The sequence below is a fragment of the Mugil cephalus genome, chromosome 7, assembly GCF_022458985.1.
Source record: "Mugil cephalus isolate CIBA_MC_2020 chromosome 7, CIBA_Mcephalus_1.1, whole genome shotgun sequence".
NCBI lineage: Eukaryota > Metazoa > Chordata > Actinopteri > Mugiliformes > Mugilidae > Mugil > Mugil cephalus.
This window is the reverse complement of record NC_061776.1, coordinates 22,184,972-22,206,936: the sequence shown is the minus strand read 5'-3', so window position 1 is coordinate 22,206,936 and position 21,965 is coordinate 22,184,972. Positions and strand designations below refer to the sequence as shown.

The 21,965-nt window shown below is 39.3% G+C and overlaps 1 long non-coding RNA gene across 1 annotated transcript in view; it reads left to right on the top strand.

The window, feature by feature from the left end:
• LOC125010139 overlaps window positions 1-21,965 on the top strand; it is a 47,938-nt gene that overhangs the window by 12,287 nt on the left and 13,686 nt on the right. The gene's annotated exons all lie outside the window — the stretch shown is intronic.

Sequence of the window (21,965 nt, the reverse complement as noted above, 5' to 3'; positions counted from 1 at the left end):
AGCTGTGTAGTTATTTAGGAACACAAATGACTCCAGACATTAGAAACAGGCAATCATGCTTCTCAAACCTGCCTCCAAAGAGTTAGTACTCGACTACTCCAATAGTTTCACTGTCAAATGTTGGCTAGTAGTCTGTTAGGTTTGTAATTTAACAACACAAATGACAACCAATAGCAGATTCTGTTCATATATGTGATGTAAAGATTTTGTGGACAGCGCCTTATAAAAAAAAATAAGCAAATGAACAAACGCACACATGTATGAGCGCACAATTCATTAGAAATCAATTGAACTGAAATACATTTTCCATTGGGTAACATTTTGAGCTTTTCACGCTAAATCCAGAATGGCATTTTCATCAGAGGTGTTGCACAACCTGGCACAGCCATTCATCAACACATCCTCATTTCAGGACTAAACGGACCATATAATTAACCATTTGTTTTCTTAATTAACTCACGGTGACATCAAAAAGACCTTGGAGTAATGGCATCGATTATCAGAATGGAGAGAACATGTCACTGTGTAATTGATACATTGTGGGATCATTACACAATCTTTGACCCAATGTTCTCAGTGTCACTCTCCCCCTCTTCTGCTGAGACGTTTGATGCTGGAGGCGAAACGTTCCTGGTCTCCCGGTTTCTTTCTGCTCTCTTGTGTAATGTACCTGGGTATAAAACATAACAATAAAATAGGCAGCTTCCCTCAAAACGAAGGAAGGAAAACCAATCATACAAGATGAGAATCTTCGACAAAGCTTTTCTTTTGAATTTTGCTTGGTAAACATTCAGGTAAATACTGACTACTGACATTGTTTTTTGGGGTCAAATTCAAATCTTTGATTTTTCTGTGCAATAAGTATCACTTCACAAAATGTTTGGTTGTTGCAATGTTTTCATCCTCAGTGTTTGTCCCCTCACTGCCCAGCAGTGATCATTTAAAAAAAATATAAATTCTTAATGTTTGAAAGAATAATGCACATTATCATCCTGGTCACCCGCTGCATTTCCATTACCCCTAGAAATGTGCAAAACCTAAACATCGCAATAAAATTCTGGCAATGCAAACCCCTACAAAAAAAACCCCTCAAATATCACTAAAAGACTTTTTTCACATTTCCCCATCACCAGAGATGACACAGGGGGTCATGTGACCAGTTCATTTGAAGTCCGTCTTCCTCAAAGTGAAGTCTTGTGTGACGGGAATTTAAGAGAATCATGGGATATTTTGTGACGAGATTTTAGAGAGTTACATATAATACGCAAAAACACTGTTCAATGGAAACACAAAGTGAAATTTTTTCAAATTTTCTGAAATATTGCTTTTATTTTGTGAAAAACTGTAATGGAAGCGCAGCTACTGATGTCTGTGGCTGAGATATACTTTTAATGAAGAAAAAAATCTCAGTCGTCATTTTGTCTTGGGTTTGAGGGACAAAAAGATTTAAAATCTAAATAGCTGATAAAACTTTGTTAGTTCTGTGCACTGGTACGTCAGCATTGTCCTGTAGTTATGTCAGTGAAACGGCTGGTGAACCATCTTCCTCCAGTTTTTTTTTTAAATGCAGTGGAACAGACTGGTACCAGAACCCATATAATTCAGGCCTCATTGACTCTTGCTGTAGTCAAAAGCAGAAATGAACTATAATACATGAGACGGCTTTTCCACACAAGACAGAGGAAATGCAAACATTATTGTGAATTTAGGGGTTTGGTAACAAAATAAGGACAGCCTTGGTAAGTCCCAACTAAAGGACTACTAGGAAAATGTGTGGGCACGGAGTCCAAAGGGATGTCTTCAGAAGTAGTTCAGCAGCAAAACGTATCATTACAGCCATCATGATCAGCATTAATGTCGCCATGACCACCACTAACAGCACTTTGGTGATGCAGTTTTGTGGGTTACATCAAGAGTAATGATCTTTACATGATAAAGGAGCTCAGGTTCAGGGGTCTCCCAGAAGCCCTGATTCAATCCATCAAAGAGCCAGTTCCTGTGTATGCTGGACATCTGCACATCTTTGTTACAGATGAGGGTTAAAAGTGGGAAACAAGGAGGGAGAGGAGATAGGAAAGACAAAAGTGCTGCAATTGTGAAATTAGTTTTGTAAAAAACATTTTAATATTTAAAATGAATAATCCTGCATCTTTCATGTACTGTTCATGTTAATATGTGTCAGATTTTCCCAAATCATCTTTGAGCTGTAGCTCTTTTTATAAAGTCAACCATGCACCGTAAAATCCAAGATTTAAATGCATTGAGACATAGTTGCATTGAGATTATGACCAAATTATCCCCACTGTGGGATCAGTTAAAGGATTATCTGATTTTATACTGCTCTCATACTTAAATATTAATGGACAAAAATGCTAATATAGAATTTTCTCTTTCTCTGCTGTATCAAAAACACCCCAACTGTGACGCCAGAATTAAGGCGGCCCAGGCTTGGAATCCCACGGTCAGAGGTACTGTGGTAGAAACACAATGAAGTGAAGAGTGCGTGGGGAGGGAGAACAATGGGACAGAGGTGTTGAAAGGTAGACCAGATGAAGACAAAAGAAGGTGTATAAAATAAAAAGCGGCGGAAGAATGGAGGCAGACTCAGTATCCTTGCCTTTCCAATTTAAACTGGCTGTCATCCTGGCCGGTGATTAATGAACTGTGGAATTCCAGCTGTATTCCTGGGAATTTCTCCACTCTGAACTCAGAGATTGCTCTTCCTGATAGTTTTGCGGAATCCGTTTCTCCCGCCCTGTATCTTTCCTGACAGATTCTCTAACTTGGGATCACCCAGTTTATTGCTGATACCCGTGTACAGTAGTGGTAGCTAGCGACAAATTGGCAGTAGTTGGCAGAAAGAGTGGTGGGATGGAAAAAAGCAGTGGAAAAAGGGAAAGACACACACACTTATTTTAGGTTTATAAATATGTGTGTTATCCCACAAAGTTGAGGACCAAGGGGCACGAGGGGAACGCTGGGAAGATTGGCATCTATTGTAAACATTACTGTCATCACCATCCAAAGGGATTACTGAAGCAGTGAACTGTGATGAACAGTATAAAACACAGTCTGTTGGTTTTCACTGTAAAGACCATTTGGGGAATTTATCTCGCAGTTTGGAAAGCAAAATCATTTTTACGGACAAACGCAAAACACTAAAAAAGGAAGTGCAGTGTTCACGGCTCCGGTTTAAATGACAGGAACTGTTCATACATTATGTTCATCTTATACTCCTGACATTGATATTAACATTAACATTTTATTTGTCAGATGAAAATCAGCTGTTTGCAGTTTGGATACAGATTTATTCTATTATGTTAATTTGTAATAGATGGTGGAGGACGCTTTCTAGCTCTTGCTCATCTTTTGGTCAGGTTGCCATTGCTGTCTAGTGGAGTGGGATAAATGGCCCAGAACTGAGATATAATTGGTTCAATGGTTTGCTGAGTCATGGTTAAATATTAAATATGTACACTCCCCTGTTTTCATGAGGTTCCGAAAGGCTTTTATTAATAAAACGTATTATTATTATTATTGGGCCATTTCATTTTCAACCAATTGTCTAACAATGAACTAAGCATCTCTTTTTAAATGTTGGCAAGTAACATTAAAAAGAACACGGCATCATGTTTTCCACGTTAAATGTTGAAGTGTGCTATTCATTCCTGTGGGATTCTTTGAGTTTAGTTAGCCTTTAGCTCTTATATACAATCAAAACAAACTGCAGTCCACTGTCAAATGAAACATTGAATCACCAAAACACAGTCTTAGTGTAGTAGTCATACAAATATATCATAATTAAAATATAGACATGGAGATTAACTAGCTAATTTACTGTACTGTAAAAGAAGCGGAGCTAGGCGCAGTTTACTTCACAGGCTGCAAAGACAGCAGCAAGAGCTAAGGCTGATAATGCAGCATACTTTTCCAGACCATTCAGTCACTGGCCAGTTCACTGGCCCGGAGTATATCAGTCATAAGCACAAATGAACAAGTATTTATGCTGTGCATGCAATACAACTGTGTTGCTTTTATTATGAAAAGCCATGGTGTATTATTTACATCATGGCACTGTGAGAATCTGCTTTAGTTATTTCTTGAAAAAGGATGATTGAAACAGCTTCTTCCCATCTATTAAACATTTATTGAGATACAGAAAATAATTAATGTAGCTACATGGTCCCTCCTTTGTCCTCCGAAGCTTTCCAAACAGGACAAAGTTTCCTGTATTCCAATGCGTTATATCCAAAACTACGGATCGATTGTGTTTTATTTTCCTCTTAGACCTACATCTAAATTCATAAATATAAATAAATATTTACAGAATCTTCTTATACTTCTGATTACCAGTAGCAGCTTATCAAAATATATAATTTACTGCTTTTTACAACGGGAGAAAATTAATAATGAGCAGAATTAAGTTCAAGTTATCGTTTGGTTCGACCCTCCAACACAGTTCAGATTTTTCATGTGGCCCCCTGTAGAAATGAATTGCCCAGCCCTGGTCTAGTGCATGTACACTTTGTAAACCCAACAAGATGCTAAAATGGCATCATTTCTATTTGTTTGTGAGAGCACACCCCAGTGCAGACAGGGACCCTCTGCTGTGCAGGCTTTTTCCTCTGGAGGTGTGTTGTGTGGCACACACAACAGGCAGGGCAACCTATTTATTGAATGGACAGTTGAAAATGGCATTTTAAGTAAAAATAAATAAATAAATAAAATTAAATAAATACAAATAAAAACAATAAATAGTAATTTCTTGATGGGGCTGTAGAATCAGTGGCGAAGTTTGCACCCAGGCTCAGAGCAATTATTATTTTTTTTTTTTTTATAGGAGCGCTACCGAAGAGCTATAGAATGATTGCAAGTGTGAACACAATTTTTTACCTAACCATTTATGAGTCAGTAAAGGCTAATGATACCTGACTAGTGTCATATTCATCAGGGGCCTTTCTCTTCTTAGAGAAATATTTCAACAAGCTCATCTGAAATTTCAGTCAGCAGTTACATCATGCCGTGTACATATCAGCTTAATGCTATCAATTATACCGCTCTCACATCGAAAATCCCAGGTCGACTTGCTTTTGGTGCACTTTCACATTGGTACAAGTCCCGGGTCTGACCTCCCGCTGTGAGAGCTGCGTGCCTGTTTTTTTTCCCCCCTCATACATTGTAGATAACGTTGCAGTTTGTTGATGACCTGAAGAATGGACCGGTCAAACAACCACTCCTTCAAAAGGCTGCTGATATTAGAATAAATCACTGTGTCCTGCACAGAGCCCGATATCTGCCGCCAAATCTCCTGTTTTCCTTGGATGCAGAGCGCTGCCATAATTGTTAAAGTGTGGGAGATCGCTATACAAGCTGTATATAAACACAGTCCCACCAATGCGCTTCCATTAACGATGGTGTAACAACACATTTGATTTGTTTGATTGGAAAAAAATTTTCATCGAGATTTTTCGCTCGATGTGAAAGGGGCTTTAGTTCACTCACGTTAGTGATTTAATTAACTTAAGCTACCAATATGTTACGTAACGTTAGCTGGCCATCAGTATTTTGCAAATGTCTAGATACTGAGCAAGAGAGTTATCTGTTGTTTATCTTAGTGCTTGCGAGTACATCTACCTGACCAAAACAGCTGTAAAGGTGGACACATGCGGCTGTGGTGTATTTGTGACAATATAAAGAAAAACAAAAAACAATTTGAAGTAGCGTCAACTAGGATTTAGGAATGGCAGCCCGCCACTCCTAAATGAATGTAGAGGAAACACTGCAGTAGACCTGCTTTTTTTTTTTTTTTTCCATAAAACTGCCGCAGTGAGGCCAAGTATGGGCACAGAAAACAATCAATGGGTTATCTTTCAACCCTGAGCAGTAAAACTGAAAGAAAGACGGAAAGCATTGGCTATTAAAGCTCCCGAAGGAAGAATTCCCAAGAGTGTCACGCAATCTTTTCTACTTAATAGACATGAAGAATTAATTGAAGGGGTTGGGGTTACAGCATTAGCTTAATCATTCTCTGTAGTTATATCACATAGACAGTGACAATGCGCTATCCTGTAATTACTGTGTGTACAAGAGGCTCGACTTTCTTCAGCAGCTTTTAGGCAGCTGGTGTTCACGATGCTGAAGTTAGCTTCCAATTAACTCGCCTCTGATTCAGTCCGTAAGGGGAAAATTAAGGGGAAATTAACAGAACGTGCAGTGCGACTGTTTGCCCACTGTTGTTTTTTGTGACGCTTCTTGATGTGAAAGCATTTTAAACATTTTATGCAAGACGTTAACTTTGTCAGACACCCACTACTGTATTTGTGAAACTTGTATTTTATTTGTGAAAACACTAAAGAGGAGATTTCACCACGTTTGTTACGTCTAGACGTCATTAGACGAAGTCCAGATCAAAAACCCCTGTAACTAGACTTCTCAAATGTGGACTGGATTAATCTACAGATCCTGGAGATTCATTATAAGACAATCTCTGATTTGTGAAACGTTTATTCTATTTGTGAAATGTAATTAAGTCACGTTTTGTTTTTCCTCTGCATCAGGGGTCTTCGCATTTTCCAGGCCAACGACCCTCAAACTGATGAAGAGATTAAGTAGGGACCCCCTACCTACTATATGTGTTCTATATGAAACTCTGTCTTATTATTATATAAACATTACTATTGTCATTTTGTATTAAAATATTAAGATAAACATGACATAATTGACATAAACATACAGATAACACCTTCTGCCCCCATTTATCCCTTTACTAAAATACGTTAGATTCCTGTTAATGTGTATTTAAAGAAATTGAAATTCGTGGGGGAAAATTAAAAATAATATATACATATGTATATGCACATACACTCACTTCAACTTTACCTGTTCAATTGCTCGTTAACACGAATAGCTAAATCAGCCAATCACATGGCTACAATTCAATGTATTTACGCATGTAGAGGTGATCAAGACAACTCGCTGAAGTTCAAACAGCATCAGAATGGGGAAGAAAGGGGATTTAAGTGACTTTGAATGCGGTATGGTTGTTGGTGCTGACGGGCTGGTCTGAGTATTTCAGAAACTGCTGATAAATTGGACAATAGTTTGTAAAAACGTTGCCTGGTCTGACGAGTCTTGATTTCAGATGACAGGGTCAGAATTTGGTGTAAACGTCATGAAAGCATGGATCCATCCTGCCTTGTATCAACGGTTCAGGCTGGTGGTGGTGGTGGTGTGATGGTGTGGGGGATATTTTCTTGACACACTTTGGGTCCCTTAAGTACAAACTGAGTATGGTTTAAATGCCACAGCCTACCTGAGTATTGTTGCTGACCATGTCCATCCCTTTATGACCACAGTAGACCATCTTCTGACGGCTACTTCCAGCAGAATAATGCACCATGTCACAAAGCTCATATCATCTCTAAATGGTTTCTGGAACATGACAATGAGTTCACTGTACTCCAGGAGAAGAAGAGATTCACATCATAGATGTGCAGCCGACAAATCTGCAGCAACTGCGTGATGCTATCATGACAATATGGACCAAAATCTCTGAGGAATGTTTCCGACACCTTGTTGAAAGTATGGCACCAGTTTTTGAAGGCAAAAGAAGGTCCAACCTTTTACTAGCAAGGTGTACCTAACAAAGCGGCCGGTGAGAGTATATATAACAACGTATAAACAACCAAATATGTTGTAGCCCATAGTACCTCCACAGATGTGTCACGAAATCCCTGTTGAAGACCTATGCTCTACATGCTACAAAAAAAATAAGTAAAAAAAATGGTGAAATGAATCATGAATATAATATAGGTTTCACAAATCAGAAAATGTGTTATAATGATTCTTCAGGGTTTGTAGATGTAGTCCTGATTTGAGAAGTCTAGGTATAGTGGTTTTTGATTTTGGTTTTGAGTAGTTCAATGTCAGTTCAATACTTTTTTGCCATATCAACATGTTTGATGGAAATTTGTCTTAATAAAGTCGCCATAACACACACAAAAATCATAGAATCACTTCAGCGTGGAGAACATAATAAATTAAACGATCTAAAATAATCCAAAAAATAATAAAACCAGGAAGGATCACCTGCACCTGTGGGGGAATTATCATCATCATGAAATGAACAAACAGGGAGCTTCAGGGCATTAAAAACGCAACTGTATTGATCCTGCTGTATGTAGTTAACCCTCCAGGGCTAAGTTTAAAGACTGACAGCTTCACGATATGTTATTCAGTTACCTAGATGTTTTGGTCTTAATGTTTCTAAGGATTTCATGAGAGGAGAAGAAATTAAAAATGTTGTTGGCCAGGTGAGAGGGATCTTTTATAACATGACTTTAGAGCATCACAGATTTCTGCTACTCTATATACATCACATCCTAATTCTGGACGCACTATGCACCGCTTTGTTGTTACTGTGCAGGTAAAACACTCACTGATTCTCTAAAAGGTGCACCAACTCATTTCTGGATATGCCACATCTTTCATTTGTCTTGAAACTTCTTCATTGTGCCTTCTTGAGTAGAAGTAGCGTAGAGGTAGGGGTGGAAAAAAATATTGATATGCCAATGTATCGCGATGGAAATGGATTTGATTTGAATTGAATTATTATTGTTTGACTCAGTTTGTCCAATGAATTATCACTGTCATCTGATGTACAAATATACAACATGTATTTTAAGCTGGATTTAAAAAATTCTCATTGAACTATGTAGAATGTTGCAATATATGGCAATATCATAATGTATCATATTGTGACTCAGACTTCACGATACGATACGTATCACGATACTTAAGTCAAACTTGGAGTGGGTCACTGTGGCTCAGTCAGTACAGAGACTTAGCTGTTGGTTTGTATCCTGGTATGCATCACATAGGATTTATTTGAAATCTTAACTCTCATCACAACAATAACATGCTACGTTTAAATATTGAACCACAGTATTTAAATGTAGCATGTTTCAGTGCTCAGGGTCTATTGAACAATCCACTCAACAAGCTTTTCTGTGCAGTGTATTACAGTACCACTAATGTGAATATGTGCCTTTCATATTTATAAATACAACATTTAGAGCTGCCATAAATTACTGTGAAGTTTCACTCAACTGAGTTAATTTGATCTTGAGTGGAACTTGTAAACGCAGCTCCATCCACTTTATTGGAGAAAGTCACAAGTTAAATTGGGAGTTGTGGATTTTCTCATGGATGTCTGTAAAGCCAAATGGGACAATTAACACAACACCACGCGTAATTGCCTTCCATTTTTGTCACGTTCCCTCAGTTAATCTCCATCAACTGAGCTTGGCCTGTGCTCGTAGATGATTGCAAAGACAACATCAACATAAATCACTGTGACACATCCAAAGTAAACGGACTCATTTTACAGTTTAAATTGACTTTGTTTCAAGCATTTTAATCAGTCTTCAAATGCCTAGTCTGTTCCTCTGGCAGGCAAACTCAGTGGGAATTCCACTTGCACTAATGAAGAGAACATCAACTGAATATTGGATATATTTATAGGATAAGTATATGTATATGTGACTATATGTATGACAGGGATTCAAAGAGCTTCTTTGCACAGCAGAGACCTTGGTATGAGATCTATATACGGATAACCCCTTTTGACTTCACAGGAAAGATGACCTGATACTGTCCACTTGGCCTCCTTACGGAATCCCATGGTTCCAATTAAAACCTTATGATTGGGCTTAAGTGTGCCGCAAGCATGTCAAACTGACTACAGCACACAGCTGTGCTCTAATGACAGACGATTTGTCAAAGGAATGGCCTGAAAGATGCTGAATGGACCCCGTTTCATTCTGTCATGCTGAAACAGTAATGGCCCAATGTTTACCATCAATCATTACAATGGAGGATAAAGCTCAGAAGACATTTTTATTTTCATTTGACAAGTCGTACACGATCTTTAATGTCACTTCATCTAATATTTCGCCTCCTAACTGCGACTGCCAGTGCCTAAAATGTTAATTTCTGCAGAGTAAATAACATTTCCTTCATTTGGGGTATCCAGTGTTGCTAATGGCAGGAGCTACAGTAGGTTAATTGCATTTAATTGGACAGAAAACACTTTACTGCTTTCAGATACACAACATATACAACTAGAGTCTCTGTTTAATGTGCACAAAGTTTGACCATTGCTTTTGTTTAAGGTTGACTATTATAATGAACTTAGCATAAAAATTAACAATTTTGTTTTGTAGCTATATTCTGACAAATTCACTTAATTTTGTTGAACTTCATAATAAACCGCCTGCTCTGACTGTTGCTAGCTGGTTGCTGTTAATGTGAACTAACAGCAGCTTAACACCCATCTGGTATTGTGTAAAACTGAAGTTGACATCGTCACAAATACAGTATCTCAAGAGAAAACCTCATGCAGCTTTCTGACCTTATAAACAATGAGACAACAGTGTCAGTACTTGTGAGTGATTTTTGTCTGATGCTTGGTTGGTGGCTACAACCTGGGTGTCCCAGTTGTGTCCTTATCTGTCTTGTTTCAGAGCTTAATGAGGAATCAATGGGCAGATGCTAATCAATAGTACAGCAACACTGCACTACACTTTGTTTATCACATATAAGCTTAAAACGTAACATGGTGTAAGCCAGCGATTCTTAACCTTTTTAACATCTGGGCCCGATTTTCCCACTACACAGTGGTCCGGGCCCATTCAAATATTAACCCTTTGATTTTAATTGATCCAAATCAAGTCCACTCCTACTTTAACAAATTAAAACCTTGTGAAATAAATGATATGATACACTGTTATCTTCTCAGACAATTATTTATATGCACATATGAGAATACCGAACAGGCTAGCAATTATAACAAATCAAATTGCTACAAGAACAAATATAAACAAATATGAAGGAGAAATTCAAATAAACAGAATTATGTGCTGCTGATGAACAATTTAGCAACCTTTTTTTTTTTTTTTGCATGGCAAAACTAGAAGTTACTCTTCTTACAACTTAAAATTTATGACAAATGAACAATAACAAGTCACAACAGTCCATTTTTTTTACCGTGTGACTGGAATGGGGGAAAGGCTCACTCTCGAGGTTAGCCTCCAGTGATGCTCTGAGCCTGTTTTGAGCTTTGGTCTTAGTTGTGGCCACAATGGAGGAACCTAATTCACACAGGTATGTAGTCGTGAATGACAGAGGGAGTGTACTCCTTTGAGACAACATTCCAGAAGTAGCCTAGGTCCAAAAGTGCTACCAATGGAAACTTCACGAAGCTGTGATTCCAGATGTGAGGGCAAAGCAGCATCAGAAGGATTCACTAGTGTCCCTCTCTGGGATCATCAGGAAAATATTCATCAAATGTATCTGTCAGCTGTGAGAGGTGCTGAGAGACTGAATCTTTACCTGTTTTCCAGAATGTCAGACAAAAGTGGAAACATAGGTCTCTCTCTTCCTGGGCCCTCTTAGTCCACAAAGCAAGTTTCCTCCTGAAAGCTTGAACTTTGTCTGCAACAACAAATACAGTATGTTACTATTTCTCTCTTGAAGTGTTCAGCTGGTTCAGCAGTGAAAAAATGTCACAGAGGTGCACTCGTTTAGCTGTGAACTGAGTGTTGGTATAGTGATGTGCGAGCGGAGATTTTTTTTCTCAGTGAGAAGAGAGAAAACCTTATTCCTCAGCTTAAACATATGGGTGAGGACCAGTCAGCAACCTCCAGGTCTGATCGATGATTAATTGAGTGGCCGCTTGAGGCAAATCCTCATACACCCATGTTAAAATGCCCAACTATACAGCAATATTAAACATGTCTACAGCCTGGTACAAAAAAAAGATTTTGATATCAATAGTTCATTTTGTTGTTGTATTTTTTATTATGGTTTAAAATTCTACATGATTAAGGGCGTTCCTGCTTTCAGTGACAGGTGGTAGCCTGAGCTAACAGATAGCGTAGAGTTGGGTGGGCACCAACACGACCCCCATGTCCATATTTGGAGTATTTGTGTGTGGGCGGAGTAACGTTCATCCAACATGGTGACCGCAGGCGTCACAATGCATTTGTCCGTAGTATACACTCATCCAGTGGTGAGGATGAATCTTCTTGAGAGCCATCTCACCTCACATTGCTAGAGCACCTACACACAATCTGTTTACATGTCTTCACAGAGCTTATAAAAACATCCTGTTGATGGTTTTCACACTTATATCCATCACCTCGTCGAACTCTGGTGACATCTTTTTTGCTGCAAGGCTTTCACGGTGGAGAAAATAGTGGGTCCATTAAGCTTCTGGCACACGATCAAGTATCTGCCTGATGACGGCGTGATGTCTGCCAGTCACTGACGCTGCACTGTCACTGCACAATCCAGCACAGTTCTGCCAGTCCAGGCCCTTCTCAGTGAAGTGGTTATTCATGCAACGGAAACATTCCTTCCCTGTACCTCGTGTTGCTAGCTCTCCAAAAAACATTGTGTTTTCTTGCCAACTGCTGTCCCACCGATGGCGAACAGAAAACAGCAGCATTTGTGACATCCGTGGACTCATATAGCTGGAAAGAGAAAAATTGTCTATGATTTATTCTCTCCAGAAGCTGATGGTGTATGTCTGAGGTCAGGATGGGCATCAGCTTCTTTGCATCATCCCACTCATCCCAGTAGCAGGTAGAACCCATTCCTCTGCTTTGGTGAACGCTTTCTTACCACACGTAAGTGATGAGGTTACTGCCCTTCAACGCACATTTAGTGTTGCCAGTCAGTGATACAGTGAATCTTTTCTGTGGGCCCATTTCTTCTTAAAGCCTATTTTCCTTTTTCTTGAAAAAATACACCAGCTTTCCAGCTAAGATTGGATGTTTGGTTTCCAGATGCTACCTTAATTTTATAGGCTTCAGTGCTCCGTTTTATATATAAAAAACAAGGCCTGCCTTGCTACCTCCATTCACAAAAACGAGTTGTACCCTAATTAAGTCTTTGAGGAGGTGTTGGCATCACTTCCATCTTTATTTTTTCATTTAAAAAACTTCTCCATAACTTCAGCCCACAGGTGCAGAGCTGATGACGATATGTTTTTTATGTGTCCTGTACCCATGTTGTATATGTCTGTGTGTTGGCGTAGGCTCTTTTACCTTTATAAAATATATATAAAATATTTACATTTTACACACATTTGTTATGGTTGTTTTGGATGATATTGAGGTCACTATAGCATGCAATTTTATTATGTCAAAATAGCTTTAGGGCCCTAACTAGAGATGAGTACTGATACTTGGTGCCATAATGACTCTCTCAATGTGAGAATGTGTCTGAGATAGAGGACATTGTTGAGGAGGACCCTAATAATAAGACATCCTCCTCTGATGAGAATGAGACTCTCAGTTCTGACCCTCCTGTTGTCTCTCAACCACCAGTAAACACACTACCTTCCAAAAATGGAAAGATGTTATGGTCCAGCTCCATACTTGAACAGCAGGGCAGACTCACTGCTGCTAATCTCATCAAAATGGTTCCAGGTCCCAGCAGATATACTGTCAGCCAGGTTCGAGACATTGAATCATCCTTTGAGCTCTTTATAACACCATCGACCAAATTTAGAGGGAAGGTCAGTATATGGGGACGGTTGGATAGACTTGGATGTGAACCACTTGCAAGCTCATTTTGGCAGGAGTGTATGCGTCAAAAGCCGCTGGCACTGACACGGCTCACAAACATAACATGACTGATTATTCTTGATGGCAGAAATCGTTTTTCATACCAAATATTGTAAATAATAAGTTAAATCTCTTTAAAATTTTACGTCGGTCAGTGAGATGTTATGGTGATCTGCATATTTCTCCAGTCGCGTAACAGTCTTCTGGATGTATAAACAGGGTGGGGGGCTGTTTTATTTAAAGAGCTGTTTAGGTAGTCAACAAACTTGAAACAAACAAACTTGAAATTTGAAGTACCTGACCCATGGGCTTGGGTAATAATTGAGCCCAAGGATAAAAGGTGTTAGTAAATTTGAATGTAACATGAGGGTTATCTGTAGGTCTGAAACAGCTAGTTGACAACAGCGATGGGTGGAACACGTCAGTGCTGCCCAATATGGCTTCTAGTGCCAGAAATGCTGAAAATGGCAGAAAATACCTGAACCTGGATGCCACAAAAGTGGGAATTCTTTAAACCAGGTTTCAGTAAGTTGCCCTCCTGTGAAAAATGAAACTGCTACAAGCAGTACTTGGACTCGAAACAGCAAGACAGCTCTCTACCTGACTCACCACAACCTTTGGAGCAATCACAGACTTTGATCTCTCATCTCTCTTGCAGTCTAAACTTCGGTAAGAAGGAAGTGGAACAATTCCATATGAAGGAGTGTTATACTTCTGGGACTTCTTAGTTGTCAGGTATTATCTGGTCAAAGTACAGCTACTAGTGTGTGCTAGATAATCGTAAGCTCACTATTTCCTTGTCTTTGCACAGTCTCACCATATACTATAGTATGTCATATCTATATTTGAATTCAGTAGGTCATTTGTATTTCTTTTATGTAAGCATGCCATATTTAGTTTACTGCTCGCCCATTGACATTTATTCTCAATCATGTTTCATTATACAAAACCACTGATTCAAATCTGTTATGATTTTGGCTGTATAAAAGTGGAATATGGGCAGACCTCTTAACTGGTTAGTGGTTGACCAACACCTTTAATTAAGTCTACATTGAATAAACGTTTTTATCACTTTAAAGTGACTTACTTATGCTTAACCATATGTGATAATGGCAACAATAGTCCATATCAGAAATCAATGTCATTAAAGTCAAATTGATTCTAACTTTAAGCAGGATCAGTCACTTAAACGTAATTTTGCTTAAACCACCAAGAGATGAGAAGTGTACTATGTAATGTAGGAGGTTCAGCTTTTTCTTGGAGTGCACATTGTTCAGCAGGCAGTTTGTATTCCACCCTTCATTTAATTCATTTATGTGGGCTCAAGAGTGCACACTACACCCAAATCTTGAATTTCAATATGAAAAGCTGCGCATGTATGACAAATCCTGACCTTTAGACCGCTGTGAGTAGGCAGAATTTAACACAAAAAGATATGGTTGCTCTTGGCACCTGTCTGCCAATTGTTGCCAGACAGTCAAAACAAAGCCGCGAGGTAACAAAAAGCTTTAATGTTCTCTGAAAAAGGAATTTCTGGAGAGTGAATAGGCCCTTATCAGTTGCAGCTATGACCCATACTGGCTCAGGTTACCCCAACCTGCTATGAAAGGACATAGAAGAAAAGTGATCCTTGAGTGTGCATGTGCGGCATGATGTGCCATTGGAGCATTTTAGAAGTTAGGAAACCCAGTCTTGCTTGTGTAACTAGCAATACAGTAATTACCATAAATAAATCTGTTCTCACATTTTGGTGCACTTGGTGCACATTTACCAGCATTTCCTGCAGCAATTTATGGCAAGGTGGGCTGCCTTGCTGCTCGGTTAATATTTTATTGTTTTAATAAGTCTCATTTCAAAACTATCATCCAAGTTCTAAAGTTTAAGACAGTAATTAACCTTGACAAAGCTGGGTCAAAAAGTGTCTCCAAGTAGAGTGGAGCCTTCAGAACCCGGCAAGACAGCAAACAACATACAGCATGGATTCTCTATTTTTAATGGGTATGGGAATGTGTTGACATGTAAAACCACATAAGTAAAACAGTTTGATTCTTAATTATTGTTAATATTGCATTGATTGGTATTGCATTCGGACACCTACCAGTAAAAGTCAACATTAGTAAATTACACTTAAATATATCGAGAGCCCTTGAGATGCACCAGGAAGGTGCAGAAGCCAGGTGCCAAAAGCACAAGATCAGCGGACTTGAAATGAGCTGGCCTGGGGCTATCCCCAACCTTAGTGACAAAAATTAATTGGGTACATTTTTAGGAATGCACCCAAAGAAATAGGAAGGTTCAGAGTGGCACTTCGGTTTTAATTTGTATTTATAGAACCACACCATAGCTCACCCTGGGTGAGCAACTTGTTGGAACACTCAACTTGTGCATTGTCCAAAAGCATGTGTTGAGTGTATCCTTGGAGGATACAAAGTTGGTATTGCAAGGACGACACAGCAGCACATTTCTGTTTTGAAATATATCGTCATTCAGAATACAATATATGTATTCTGAATTTTTATGAACTTTGGCCTTGTCTTGTCTCTGGGTGTAATTTAGAAGACCTGTGAGACAATTCTGGGCGGGCGGCTTTAGGTGGCGGCAGAATTAATTACTCAACTAAGGAATCCCCTGTACTGTCTGAACTCATTCACAGTGTGCTTTATCATCAGAGTGCTGTCTTGGCCCTCCGGTCACAGGGCAGCCTGTCAGACATTACAATCACTTCAGTCTGGCTAATTTGGCAGGAGTGAAGCACAAATATTGTACCACCTGTTCTTGGAACCACAACACTGTCTGAAGCAGTGTGTCACTGCTTCAGACAGTGTTGTGGTGTTCGTCCAATTTGACTGACTCATATGGACATAACATAACATGGTCCCATGTTTACATTGTACCATTGATATCCTAAAACCAGCTTGGAAGGAAATTCTGATAATTTTGCAGTTCTTTTATGTTGAGACCCCTGATTATAATTTAGTTTCAAGGAAAACAAACAAAATAATTCTCCCTGACTATTTTGCAAGTGGTTTGGTTTTGTAATGCCTGGCGCACGACAGACCAGCATCTATCTGTGCTATCCAAAAGATCAAAACTGCACAACAAACCTGTGGCACGATCACTAAGAAAAATTCAACTGAAAAGCAGCACATTTTAGTGGCTTCCTTTTCCCCTCTCACCTGTAGTGCTGGGATTTCACTCAAGAACTGGTATGTTCTAAGGCCTAAAAGCCCGGAGTTATAAAGATGTTAAAAGCAGCCAGTGACAAGTATGAAGGCCTGACACAAGCCTGACTCAGTGATGGGCCATGTATTTTCCACCTGCAATGGCCTCCCAACTTCATTCATAACACCTGTTAATACGATCGTTATGACACTACTGCTACAGAACCAATAACATCACACATAGATGCAACAAAACAGAACATTGCGGAACAGAACGACAGGTGTCTCATATATGTGCTGCATCTGTGTCAAATCCAGCAGAAGCTTCAATGTTGACTCAATAAAATGGCAAAAACACACAATAAACATTTTTCTCACCAGAAGAAGAAACAATTTAGAGTTCTCCTCATAGTGCTCATAATTGCTGCCCTGAAAGTGGCAGACCTTTCCCCTGCAGGGTCAGACTAGCTAGTTCCAGGGTTCGGCGGCCTTTCCTCACAATATCCAGCTTTTCCTTCAGAGTCCGCCGTGAAAATGTCTTTCTAAGATTATTTACAACCAAATCGATGGCCACTTCTCCTGCCATCATGGGTTCAACAAATAACTATAAAAGGTTATTGGGAATGATTTGCTTGTGCAGCTCACAACAGGTGAACATGAACTGCTCGGCTCAAACGGATCGGCTCTCTGACCGTCCAATCAGAGGACGTGAAAACTCTGCCACTGCTGCCACAGAGAAGTCATAAGAAAACGAACTTCAATGTGGTTGCTTAAAGAAACCCCATTATTACAACGTCTTTCAAGCTTCAGCTGCCTGCAGTTTTAATTTTGAAGGCCCAGGCAGATTTCTTTAACTCACTCACATGTGTTGACTGAAATATTATTGGATAAAAGCTCTAATGCAAAGTTATGATGCCAGAAGCACCGCAGCTGAGAGACAGACAAGCCATAAAATGAAAAGAAGTGGTTATTGGGAATTATTTGACTGTAACTCTATTAAAATGTAAGTCAGTGAGTTTGATTAAGTTTAGGCCAGCAGAGAAGGCTTCGCTGGCCGTGACGGCCCACCACTAGCCTGACTGTTCCTCTTATGAACTAGAACTCAAAGTGATGCTGCTCTTCTGTTATTCTTTTGCTCAGCCGCTGAAAGAGAGCCTGGTGGCAATCTTTTTGATGAACTAATATTAAAAATATAACTTGTTAGTTGCAATTTTCATTGTAAAAGTCTCTCCACTGTTGCCTATGAGTGTCACTATTTTATTAAATACACATTGACAGCCTTGCAGTCTTTTTGTTATTGTACCATTTTGAAATAGATTTTCTTTACTTGAGTTTAGATAAACTGAAAAAAATGATTACTAGGATTGGGGAAACACTAAAAATAACAAAAATAAATAAATAAATGTAATTTTATTTTTGTGCTGGTAGCAATACAATCTGCAGCCTCTGCAGCAGAGACTCAAGACATTCCTGAATAACCCTGTTGGTGGTACTATTGGTGTAGGTTGGAGGACTTTGTTGGTAAAAACGAACTGAGTTATACCCTTGAGATGTCACAAAGGTCTTCCAGACAAAAAAAAAGCACAACTTCCCAGTGTTCAGAAACACTTTGAATTTTGTCAGTAGAGCAAATCACTGTGAGTTACGGTAATTCAAATGCTGCGCGTGCCAGATAGTTCAGGTTTTAAAGGGTTAAATACTCAGTAAACCCCCGTGTATATTAAATACGGTAATCTGATTACATGTTTTTCATGGTACTGTAACAGATTATAGTTACTGTTTTTTTTTTGTATCCTGATGACGTAAATGTTGTTACATGTAATCTGTTACTCCCCAAACCTGGCGACAGGAATCCCCAATATACAAGTATTATCACTGTCGCACTCGTACGATGCATGACATGGCTCCAGGCTGCCCCTAAGTGGTCGCATTTTGCCCCTAAAATTTGAGACATTGCAAGCACATTGCCGATTAAAAAAAAAAAAAAAATCATATTTTTTGTTGCTGACAAACTTCTGCTCCGCACTTCAGTCCAGTAGTTGGCGGTAATGCACCAAGTGAGCTGGTTTGCCAACCGCTATTAACTCCAAAAGAGGGAGACGGGCCAGTGTGTGTGTGTGCATGCATGTGCATGTGAATGTGAATGTGAGAGAGAGAGAGCGGGTCTTGGGGTTATCGCGCAAATCCACAGGTTTCACATCTTGTAAACAATGGCAAAGGGGACTGTCACTTCTTACTTTCTTCATAGCAAACCCAGAGTGACTGATGAGACAATTCCTCATAATGATTCCGACTCAGATCGTGAGGGAACAGTCGTGGTGGGAAAAAAAAACAGGAGTTCAACTGGCTGAAAGACGAATTCAATGAACTTTAAATTCTGCTGTCGACACCCACAACATGTGGAGAACACGAAATCTGCTCAAAATACTGGCACTACCCAGTTAAAACACGACACACTGGTCAAACACAATGCCATTGTGAAACATAAAATGTGTCGGCACCTGTGTAACAATAGTGCAACTAGAAGACAAGAGGCTACTAACCAGTGCGCCGAGGAGGTCGAATTGATGAAATTTAACACGGCCTATTTCATCACCAAAGAAGAACAGCCTTTTACAAAATTTAAAGGCCAAATCGATCTGCAAAGGAAGAATGGTGTAAAGCTGAACGCAACATACAATAATGACACAGCGTGCGCAGTTAGTTGGTGTCATCACAAATGCACTGAAATGGAAGACGTACGAGAAGATTAAGGACGCTCCTTATCTTACTACTATCAAAGTATTTGGCAGTAATAAAGTGAAAATGAGAGGAAATGTGAATATTTACTTTGCAAGTTGATTTACAGTGCGCCTATAAATTTTAAAGTTAGGGGCCACTGTGCCCCTAGTAAAGAAGTTAGTCTGGAGCCCTGTAAGAGGTGATATCTCTTTGAGATGCGTTTCCTAAGGTGTCTTCTCCTGATCCTTAGGTCACTCTGAGGTTAAGAGGGAGTTTTTTCTCTTCCTTCCAGAGCTTGGGCTGAAAAACTGATCTGGAGCTGAAACCTTTCTTCAGAACTCAGGGCCAAAACTATTAAATCTATTAAGTGAAACAAGTGAAGGGTTACGTAAAGATCTGCTAAGCTATCCGCACGGATTCATTTCAGAGACAAACCCATGTTGGAGACAGTCCAGAGACACAGTCACTGTGGCAACAGAAGGTACAAAGAACAAACCCATCAGAAGACAGTGTTGAAGAACACAAAGAACAGTTCCATGGATCAGCTCGGAGCACAGCTGGAAAAGACCAGTGTCAAGCTGAGCAAAGCTCAGAATGATCTGCAGACCCTTTGGGGAGAGAAGGAGGCCCTGAAAAATGAAGTAATGGCCTTTAACGTCCGCGCTCAGTGTTGAGAAACAGCTGAGAGCAGAAGCCGAGGACAATCTGGCACTGAAAACTGGATCTTTAAAGGTTCAGCTTTATAATAACGACAATGCAGAGTTGGAGGCTCGCGCAAAAGCAGACAATCTGGAAAATGATCTTGCTTTTGAGGAGGAAAATGAAGAACTCCCAGTAGCAGCAGCTGAAGGTTCAGCAGCTCCAGTGGCAGGAAGCGAAACATTCCCTCATTGCACTCATGGAAACATCAGAGGCCTCTTACATTGCCCAACTGGACAACAAGGAAAATAAAATCAAGAAGTATGAGGCTGATCTTCAGAAGCTTCAAGAGCAGCAGAGGAGTGACAATTTTAAATGGCAGCAGGAGAAAACCTCCCTGCTGGAAGAAATCCAAAGCTCTGTACGTGACTCAACTTCAAGTGCAGGAAACCGTCAACAGCAACCTTGCGACCTCTTTAAAGATCTTCGAGCAGCAGATGGAAAGTTGGGCGTATGGAATGGCAAGAGGAAAAGTCGACCCTCCTTCAGGCCACATTACACCTCAAGAAGCAGACTCTTGAATATAAAGAGCAGGAGAGGGAGAAGACAGAGAGCTTTATGATGTCCCTGCTAGAAGATCAGGGGAACAACATCCCCGAAATGAAGAAGAAATGGTACAGAAGACTGTTTTCATAATGCCCAGGTCCAGAATTCAGTACAGCACCCACACACAATGGTATTTGTATATGTCTGAGTTTTAATCAATTGAAACGGTCTTGATTTTACACCGGAGAAGTGAGGCTAAATCTCACCTCATATCACACAGCTCACCTTTAACAATACTAATAATGATAATAATAATGATAATAATAATGTATATGTGTGACGAGACTATCACATTGCTCGCATTATTGTTAATGAAACCTCACAATAAATATTGTTTTACATACACCTATGCATTTAATGCAGCATTTTTCATTCTCTATTTTTGTTCTTGTAATTCAAGATCACATGTCTGACTCATTTATCCTTTGTGACTGCACTGTATGAATGAGCTCATTTTGAGCATTTTGTTCAAAGTCACCCACTTTATCTTTGTTCAGAATAACACTTTTTTTTTTTTTTTTTTACATTTTTTAACAAATCTGACAAAACACTGTCTTTAACTCATGGACAATTTCCACCATTAGTTAGGAGGTGAGTTAGCATGGAGGCTAACGTGACATGTATTGAACAGAAGTATCTCTTCACATACTGCTTGGACTTTTCTGTTACTGCTGTGAAAAAAAAGAACTCTTATTCCCACTCACTATGAAAATGATACGTTTTCTTGCTTGTTTGACATTTCCTGTTGTTAAAACCCACATCCAGCTCCTTAACGTGGCCGTGCCCACTTCCATATATCGGTAAAAATGAAGATGGTGGTTTTATAGGATAATCACTGAAATGCTTGGAAGTTGTCATTAAAAAGAAAAAGTCATCCCTCATCACACAAATGGAAACATCCAGAATTCAGTTACACACCTACACACAGTGGTACTTGTATATTTGTGAGGTTAAACTGATGAAAGTCTTGGTTTTTCACTTACTTAAGTATCACAATATAAAAGTAATGTGCTTGATTATTTTTAGTTAGTTTTGGATTACTTCAATCCCAAACATGCAAATAAAGACAAAAGTACAAAAGATAGGTCAACAGCTCAGTGTATTTATTAGACAAACATATACACTCACCTGCCACTTTATTAGGTACACCTGTTCAATAGCTTATTAACGCAAATAGCTAATCAACCAATCACATGGCTGCCCTTCA